Genomic DNA, 9,878 nt, shown 5'->3' with positions numbered 1-9,878 from the left:
GATGTTTGATATGCTTGAGTTCGGGTGTTAAGAATTTATTGTTTGTGGCTATGCTATGGGGATTTAAGAGTTTCAAGAGAATGAGGATGGGAGGAAAAGCTTTAGGTTTGAAGGCTATGGTGTTTATAGCTTGGAAGGAAGGAAAAGCTTGTAGTTATGCTTGGTGAGGCTTTATGGATTTAAGAGTTTTAAGAAAATGAGGATGGGAGGAAAAGCTTGAGGTTTGAAGGCTATGGTGTTTATAGCTTGAAAGGAAGGAAAAGATTGGAGTTATCTTTGGTGAGGCTTTATAGATAAGATGATGGATTTCAAGGGTGAGAAAGTAGGAGACATGGTTGTGATGGCTAAAGAATGGCTGAGATGGCCGTTGGAATGCTTACAGCAGCCAAAGGAAGGAAGGAAAATGGTCTGATGGTTGTTGGGGTGCTTAAGCAACCAAGAGATGTTGGTCGATGGTTGCTGGTAGACCTGGCATTCGTGTCGTGTTATCAGTATTCGTGTCGTTTTCGTGTCAACCCGTTTTTTTTAACGGGTTGACACGACACGACACGATAACGGGTGGGAAATATCAAACACGAACACGACCCGCTCTAATTCGCGAATCACACAACATGACCCGTTTCACCCGTTAAGAAAATAAACTTTTTTAATAAAAATTTAAAAAACCTATATTTTTACATGCCCAAAAAATCAAAATCATTCCAACAAAAGCTAATATTCTTGAATTTAATCCAAACTTCAACATCAACATCCGTGAACATGATCCATCATAACAAAAGGAAAAGGCAAAACAAATATGAAGTAATCCATGAAGATCCGCACACAAAAAAATCCATTAAGATGATCCAAACTTCAACATTTCACCATTGCAGTTTTCCTGGAAGAAAAAAAAACACATAAATTGTTAGACAACAGTTAGTATGAAAATTCCAAACTCACAGAAATTGTTGTGAACTGCACATAAAAATTCTTCTCTAATATTGCTTTTAATATCAATTCTATACATAAAAATAAATAATATTAATACAACCCAAAAACATACAAAGATCAAATTGTTTGAAACTGTAACACTAAATTAAAATACAAGGTTGATTCTTCTTCATGCTTTATTGTTGGTTTGAAACTGTAACACTAAACATATATATATATATATATATATATATAATATTTATAAATTAAAAAAATTGAAGTTGGGCCATTCCAACGTTGAATGAGAATAATCTGAACATTTGTTAATGTTTGTCTCTCTCTCTCTCTCTCTCTCTCTCTCTCTCTCCTCATTTCCTCTTTCTTCTCCCGTGCACTCTGTTTCTCCAGCAAATACCAATTCAGAAGCCTTTATATCTCTAATTGACAGCAGAGTAAATTAAGAAAAATCAAACCTGTCCAGTACATCAATATATAACTTCCAAAGTCCACATAAATATATAATTTCCATACTGAAAATCAAATAAATTTACCGAATCAATTAAGAAAAACATTCATACCTTAAGATAGGATTTAACAGCAGAAAAGATCTTCAAAGACAGAGAGGAGAGATCGCAAGAAGAAGGAGAAGATGAGGACTTGAGAGAGAAAGAAAGAAACCTGCAGAGAAGAGAAAGAAAAGAAAGCGGCTGAATGAATGAAGAGAAAGAGATGCTAAGGTTATTTTTTTTAGAATAGAAAATTACAAAATTACCCCCGCTTAACGGATTGATTCGTGTATTCGCGAATGGACACCGAAACGACCCGTTAGCTTAACGGGTGGCTAACGGGTCAACACGATAGCAACATGACACGATAACTCCAACTCGAATACTGAATTTTTCGTGCGAATTCGTGTCGTGTTATCGTGTCGTGTGAGATTTTGCCAGGTCTAGTTGCTGGGATGCTTACAGCAGCAAAATGATGAAGGTTGATGGCTCAAGAATGACTGTGATGGCTTCTGGAATGCTTGCAGCAGCTGAAGAAAGGCGAGTTCTCATGGTTGTTGAGAGGCTTGCAGCAACCAAGAGGGGTTGGTTTTGGCTGGGCAATGCCTCCCAATTTATAGAAGGTGAAGGCTCTCTTTGGTTTCTAATAGGTAGAAGGAAGTGTTGGAGCTAGTCCATTTCCAACGGATAAAAGGGGGCATTGGGATGTTCTTATTTCCAGCAGGTAAAGCTAGACATTGGAAAATGACTATTTCCTATAGGTAAAAGGAAGTGTTGGAATTGGCTTGTTTCCAACTGGTAATAGGGAGCATCAGGACATTCTTATTTCCAGTAGGTAAAGCTAGGTATTGGAAAATGTAAAGCTAGGTATTGAAAAATGACTATTTCCTATGGATAATGCTTGAAGAATATCTCACTTGCTTACCCACATTGGAGAACTCCAAGTAATGGGCTTTACTTTGGTGCTCCCAAGTAGCTAGCCCAAAGTCTCCATTATCCAAGAGCTTCCGTGGGCCTTGTGGACCTCCGTAACCGTCCACACCACAATCCCTCGTGCAAGCCTCGTAAACCACATGACTTGGGTTCATGTGAGCTTGATAGGTGATTGACATATGAAGAATGTATTATTGGCTTCGCATGACATGTACAATATTATTTATTTAATGAATTAATTCCCAAAATACAGCTTGGATTAACGCATGACCAACATTATATGTTATATTGGGCTTTAAATGTCTTTGGGCTTCTCGTGACTTTTTTGGGCCTCAACACCTAGCATGCAAATAATGTCTCTACCAATTTACCTATATTATATATATTATCTCCTTGCACGTGCTTCATGCATGCTAAGTGGTTTTCTTTTTAATTGAGAAATTTTCTTTATTTTTAACATAGCTTGTTCCATCGGTGACTTGATGCCATGAAGACCTTGGCTCTCGCCACTAATGCCTTTTGCAAGTGACTTTAACGGTTCTTTGGGCCAACTTGGGTACAATCTTCATCATTTAAGATCTAAATTCCGTAAATTAGGAATTCTATGCAATTTTCAATTTCCTCATTCAAAGTTATTTTTTCAAATAAGGACCATAATGCAAATATGGTACAAACTCAGAAATTATTGTTTTTTTAGTACAAGTTGTTGATGCATAGTTATGACCAAGGTTGACATTGCGTTGCGTCTGGGCCTCATAATTATGGGCCCAAGAGTCTCACTGTGCCCAGGACCACTGCCAAAGTCGGTAGGGAAAAGCCTATAAGAGGCAAGGGGGCTTATCACTCTTTCCTCCTCTCTAGGACACTCGGCTAAGAACCAGCAACTCTCTCCTCCCCTCCCAAGCTCCATCTTTCTTATTTACTAACGCTCTCAAGCCTATCTCAATGTAATACAGCTCTCTACACATTTATACAACTATTAAACCAGTGGATGTAGCCCGAATTTATGGGTAAACCACTATATCGTTACGTTTTGCCTATATAATTGCGATATCACAACTATCCAATTTATACGGGTTCAACATTTGGCGCCGCCTGTGGGAACGGCACAGAAGGTCATATCGTTCTCATCACCACTGTCTTTGTTTTCATCATCATCATCTGTTTTCATTATCATCATCACAACCACCATGCAAGGAACCAACAACCATCTCTGGCCCACGGTATCTTCATCAATACTCTCCACTTCGAATCATTTAGGCTCCACGCTTAGCCACTTCGCAGAGTCAATATCTAAAACAAGAGAAAACCAGAGGAATCCTATACTGGAAATTGATCAAGCCACCCAATGGCCAAATCCCTCTCGGTGAACTTGTTAGTTTCTCAAAAATCAAACTAAAAAATCTTTCTCCTTTATGAGTCAAGAGGAATGTGTCCTCTTTCACCTCTCCCTTTGGCACAGTAGGGGAAAACCCATAGCAAAAACAACAAAAAGAAGAAAAATTGGAGCAACAATAGCCGACCATAGCTACCACCACGCCAGATAGTTGGGAAACCTCTGATCTGTAAAACCCAGGTTTTTGTGTCATCACGAGCTGCTGGAAACTATGCACCATGTCTTTGAGGACGTCCACCAATCTGCCATCCCTCATTGGCAACGCACAGAGCATTCCCTCGAGTTGCTGATGCCACCATGTGGGCTCTCATTGTTATTAAAAATTGTGATTTTTTTCCTTTTTATATAAAATTCTTATTCAAATACTTAGATATAAATAATATATATAAAATAAAGCTTGAACAATAAAGTAGAATAAAGAGACAAATAAATAAATAAATAAAAGTTAAGATTAAGAAAGCAAGCCTGGTATAGTGAAAGCACGTCAAAGACGCTGTCCTAAAGCCTTTGTAGTCTCCCTACGTGCAAGTAATGACGGTCTACAAGACTCCAAGATACGACCCCAATATGCAGGCTTAAGGTCCGCTATGAGCACGTTCACAGTCGGATAGAAATTTCCAAGCCACAGAACCGTTGCCCAAAAAAAATATGGAAAATAGGAAATATATGAAAGTATGAGAATAGAGAAAACTGATTGTGGTGTATTGAAATGTGAAGGAGGAGTGGCCTTTTATAGGCATCCAATACTCGTAACCTCCAGACACATTTAACCAGACAAGTTGGTGCAATGAATAGAAAATAAAAATTGAAAATTAAACAATTTGTAACTCCCATAATAAATAAAAGAAAACAGCCAAAAATTAAAACAGAAAATAAAACATTAAAATTTAAAATCCTTTCAAATAATAACACTCTTCTCCTCTCGACTGAACATCACCACTGATAAAATACTTTCATCTTTATCTAACATATCTCAACCCACTTAATATCTCAACATAATATCTATGGTGGGTCAACCCATATAATGTTGTTGTGGCAAAATATCTTTGTCATATTGCATAATATTTATGGTGGGTCAGCCCATTTAATGTTGTTGTGGAAAAATATCTCTTTCATGTTGCATAATATCTGTGATGAGCTGTCATAACATAATATCTTATGATATTATATTGTTATTATGTGTCAATACATGAACCAAATAATGACCATTTTGCATTGTCGCCCACCACCTTGCATAGCTGACCCGACCACCGTGGATGAACACTGACCATTTGGTATGGTCGCCCACCACCTTGCATGGCCGACTCGACCACTTTGGACAAACGCCGACCACTTTTGCATGGTCGCCCACCACCCTGCATGGCTAACCTGACCACCAATGCCGACCAATTTTCATGGCTGACCCGACCACCATGGATGAATGCCGACCACTTTACATGGTTGCCCGCCACCTTACTTGGCCAACTTGACCACCGTGGATGAACGCCGACCACTTTGCATGGTTTATTCTCCATAGAAGAAAGAGTTCTCCCCACCAAGGTTTCAAGCTAATCGGCTTACCTAGATTTGTGCTCACCTCATCCAAGTCATCTCCAACGTGTCTCACCACCATACTCATAAAGAGAGATGGTATACTTACAGACATCGCGAATGAGACCTATCTATTAGTGCAAGTTGTCAAATAGTGTCCTATAAACATAACATATGCATAATCACATACATTCTCATCATGTCATTATCACATACATCCTCATCATGTCATTATCACAAACATCCTCGTTATATTATAAATGTGATGTCCTCTGCTCCACCGAGGCCATTATGGCTTGAACCACACCGATGCCATTATTGCTTAGTGATGACTCTGTGATGACTCTCAAACTCCATAGTACTCTATTCAGCATAAATAAATTCTCCATGACTGCTCCTCATTTGTCCAACACTAAATACCACCTAGCACCAAGCACGACTTACCTCTAAACCCGACTTGAGCAAGATATCAACATACGACAACCAGTGCAGTCACTGGCCCCCACTGAAATTTTATTAAAAAAAAAAATAGTACTAGTATACACTATACAAAGTCTGGCAGAAGCAGATTGTAGAAGGCATATGGGCCAAAGCAGATTTCAGCCTTAGAATTTAAGCCATAGTGGCGTGATCCAGCAAGCAACTGTTGCATTCCTAAAAGGACACAATTTAATGTGCAAACAACCAATTAAAAATACCCGCAAGTGCACGAATCTATCGAAGTATAGATTGTATAAGTACGGGGTCGATCCCACGAAGAACTTGTCGGTTGTCTATAAGTTCTAATTCGAGTACAAAAAGAACACTTAACTAACACACCACAATGCACAAATGAAAATTTGAAACTAAAAAGAAATAAAAAAGAAACAAACAAAACAAAACAAAAAAGAATTGTGCTGTGAACAGTGACCAGCGACCGGTCGTTTGTTAAGAGCGACCGGTCGTTTTTTTGTCTGGCGACCGGTCGTGAGGTAAAAGCGACCGGTCGTTTTAGTACAGAGTCGAAACTTCAGAATTGTGTTCTGAGCGACCGGTCGTGAGACACTAGCGACCGGTCGTTCTTGGGCAGCGTCGTTTTCTCTGTTTTTCCAGTTTCGACCTCTATCCAGTGTTTTGCCTATAACTTTCCAACCGTACGTCCAAAATTCACGTTCTTTATACGGTTGGATTCAGCACAGAAAATGGAAGAACACAGCGCGAACCAAAAGTCCAAAACAATTACGGAAACAGATAGAATTTAGTAACAAAGACACGTAACGTGCCAAACACGCAACTCACACACACATTGGGGGGGGGGTTTTGATTTGTTTGAAGTAACCTATTTCTATTGCATGAAAGTAAATGGACTTTGAAATTAAATGAGAATGGCGGAGATGAATTATCAAGATGTGAAATCAAAATGTAACAAACACTAGGGTTTCGGAATCCACCCTAAACAATTCTACCCAAGTTCATGAATACTCAAGTAATGAACTCTAAACGTGTTGATGAAGATGTTCGCAATCAAGACCATGGGTCGTGGCTCAAGACGCATTGATTCTCTCTAATATACGTAAAGTGCATGGTTCGTGCTACAATACTTGTGCCCTCCTCATAACCGAACCTAGGTATGGTTCGTACTTCGATTCAATTACAAGGAGAACCCATTAAGTTCAAAGAGAATATGAACATCACAAGAATCCTAATAGCATGGTGTTTACATTAGGTATTCAAGAAACCAATTCACATAGATGATTCTTACTTCATCCATTTATTGCTTAGGATAACATGAGGATACACATAATCCCAACAATCTCAAGAAGCATGCTTTCAAAGGTGATCAATCAAAGAAGAATATACATCAAGGATAGATTAATTTGGTGAATTGGAATTCATCAACAATATCTAGAAATTCATACACTCAAGCATCAAAACAAAAAGGTAATCATGTTTAGGGCTTCAACCTAAGCCCTAGCTATGGAGTTTAGTTCCTCATAATCATTTCAAACACAAATTCAAAATGAAATTAGAAAGAGTTTACAGATTTTCAGAAAATGATGAAAGCTTCAAGATCATCAATGGTGGACGTCTTCTTCTCCACTTTTCTTGACTGCACCTTGGCTTTCTCCTAGCTCCAAGCTCCAAAATCTGCTCTCAATTCTGTAGAATGGTGGAATACCCTCTCTCCCGTTGCATTAACTCCCCCAAATCTAATTGCAATCCCTTTTGACTTCTCTCTCTCCTCCTTTCCAGCTTTTCTTTTAGTATAAAACTTATTCTTTCTCTAAAGCTATTGCCCATTGTCCCCTTGCAAATGATGAAACCTTGTTTTAAGGTATAATCCAAGGCTCCAATTGACTCAGGAAATGCCACTCAAATGCAATCCATTGTTACCAAAAGGTGTGGTAACAAGTAGAAATAAAATGCTATTAAGTGGGGGTGAAAACTGGGCCAAACCAAACATCCAGAGCCAGCGTCAATTGTCCGATCAGCTGGATAGGCTACACTTGCCCAATGGAGCTCAAATTTGGATATGTTGTAGTTAACATCCATTAGAACAAGTCTTATGAAGATCATCACCTCATCCAAGGACCGGAACATGCTGATCCAAGGCCACGAAGTTGACCTACGAAAATGAACAAAAACAGAATTTATATCAAATAATGCACTTTTAGCTCATTTTCATACAAACCAAGGTAAAACCTATTAAAACACAAAAAAGAAGTAAAAAGCTATAAAATGTCAAGAACTAACTCAAAATAGTGGGTGAATAACATGAAAAATCATGTGTAAAAATGAACCGAACAAACTTCCCAAACTTATCTTTTGCTAGTCCTCGAGCAAAACAGAAATTAAAACAAGACTCGAAACAAAACTTTCCGAACACTTTCTAAGGAGAGAGCAACTCATGCAAACGACTCAAAAGTTTTCACAAGAAAAACTCAGTTTACACATTATTCACAAGGCGGCAAAATTCATAACACAACATGCTCAAGTGTAGTAGTGTGATGGCCAAATGGAACTCATTCTCCAATTTCAGTTTTCACACAACTTCAAAAATCATACCAAGCACAAATGTAACTTCAAATCTCACCAAAGTTGTCCTCTCACAAATGAATCACTCGGAAGAGGGTTACAATGCATCACTCAATAATAAATATGAGAATAGAGTTAAACCATACGGGACTTAACTCAAAATTAGCAAGATGAAAAACATGCATGAATATGATCTCAAGAAGGATGCTAAACACTTAAAAGCTGAAAAATGTGTGCAAATCAACCACATGACATTTAGGATCAATTTAGGTCTTTATTATAGGTTGTAATGGGGCTAAGGGTGTAAGGTGAGTAAGAAATGAAGGATATGGATACAACAAAGTCCAAGGAACTCACAATGTAAGAGCATATAATCGTTGACTAAAAGACTTTGAAACATCACGCTTGAGATTTTCACTCAGTTTTTGGTGATCAAATAGACCACAAAGCCTTATACCTCCACTAATTATGATTCACACTCCTTCCTTCCATTCGAACAACCAAGAAACATGGAATTGAATTTGAAACCATTGTCACTTAACCACAACTTTTCTCTTTTCTTTCACCCTTTTAGTGAAGTACTCTTTTTTTTTTTTTTTTTTTTTTTTTTTTTTTTCAATTAGGTGTAATAACCCTTCCCAAACTTAGCATGAAAAACACATCTAAATTAAAGCTCACGAGTTCCTTAGAAAGGTAAATTCTTGTTTTTCAGGCTAAGGCTAGAAGTAATAATTGGTTACTTGAAAGAAAAGGCATACATGTAGGCTCAAAGTGGTTACAATGGAAAATCATGCTTAAGCATGCATAAGGTTAGCTTGAAAGGCACAAACGGTCCAAAGAGGGCCTTAATATCATTTCTCAAATGTCATGTAATCAAATTGCACAAGAATGAGTAACTTTTAAGTGCTCAACCAAATCAATGAATAATGAGATCAGACAACAACTCAGATGACAAGAAAAGTAAGAATATGTGTATAACACTCATGAATTGAAGCACAAGGCTCAAAGCTCACATTATATGGTTATACAAGTCTAATTCATGCTTGATACAATTCTTTGGATCATGCAAGTCCCTCAACTGGAGAATTATGAAACAAATGGCAAGTGCATAGAGGGTTTCAAACATATCATGCTAGAACGATGCCATTTAGTGAATAACAAATTATATATATATATATATATATATTTTTTTTAACATCTTCAATCAAGTCATGTAAACATTCATCACAATCTCATCATATATGTCCGGAAAGTGACTTGAAAACAAAAAAGACTCAAAACTGAAAAGAAAACAGAACAAATTAAAGCAAGAATTTAAGCGAAACGAAAAAGACTTGCTATCCCTTCCCAAACTTAGAAATAAACATTGTCCTCAATGTTAAAGAATTCAGGCATTAATGTTAAGCTCATAATTTCATACATATACATGCCCAATTTACTTACTTCTTTTGCTTAGTTCCTATAATTCTAAGTTATTTCCCTCCCTTTGTGTGTTTTGTAGGCCAATAGAGCAAGAGAGCATAATTCATGCAATTCAAGCATGTTAAGGCCTAATTTGGATGAATGGAAGAAGAGCTTAAAAGACAAAC

General features: G+C 37.6%; 1 long non-coding RNA gene across 1 annotated transcript; it reads right to left on the bottom strand.

Moving 5' to 3' along the window:
• Positions 1-628: 628 nt before the first annotated feature.
• On the bottom strand, positions 629-1,586 carry LOC148294016 (uncharacterized). The gene is made up of 2 exons (XR_015836367.1): positions 1,488-1,586; positions 629-877 (listed from the first exon to the last, which is right to left on the bottom strand). It is a non-coding gene; the product is annotated as an uncharacterized LOC148294016 (long non-coding RNA).
• Between the last annotated feature and the right edge of the window lie 8,292 nt (positions 1,587-9,878).

This window comes from Prunus avium, chromosome 6, assembly GCF_965620075.1.
Source record: "Prunus avium chromosome 6, drPruAviu1.hap1.1, whole genome shotgun sequence".
Taxonomy (NCBI): domain Eukaryota; kingdom Viridiplantae; phylum Streptophyta; class Magnoliopsida; order Rosales; family Rosaceae; genus Prunus; species Prunus avium.
Note: the sequence above shows the minus strand (reverse complement) of the source record. Positions and strands in the feature narration are given on the sequence as shown.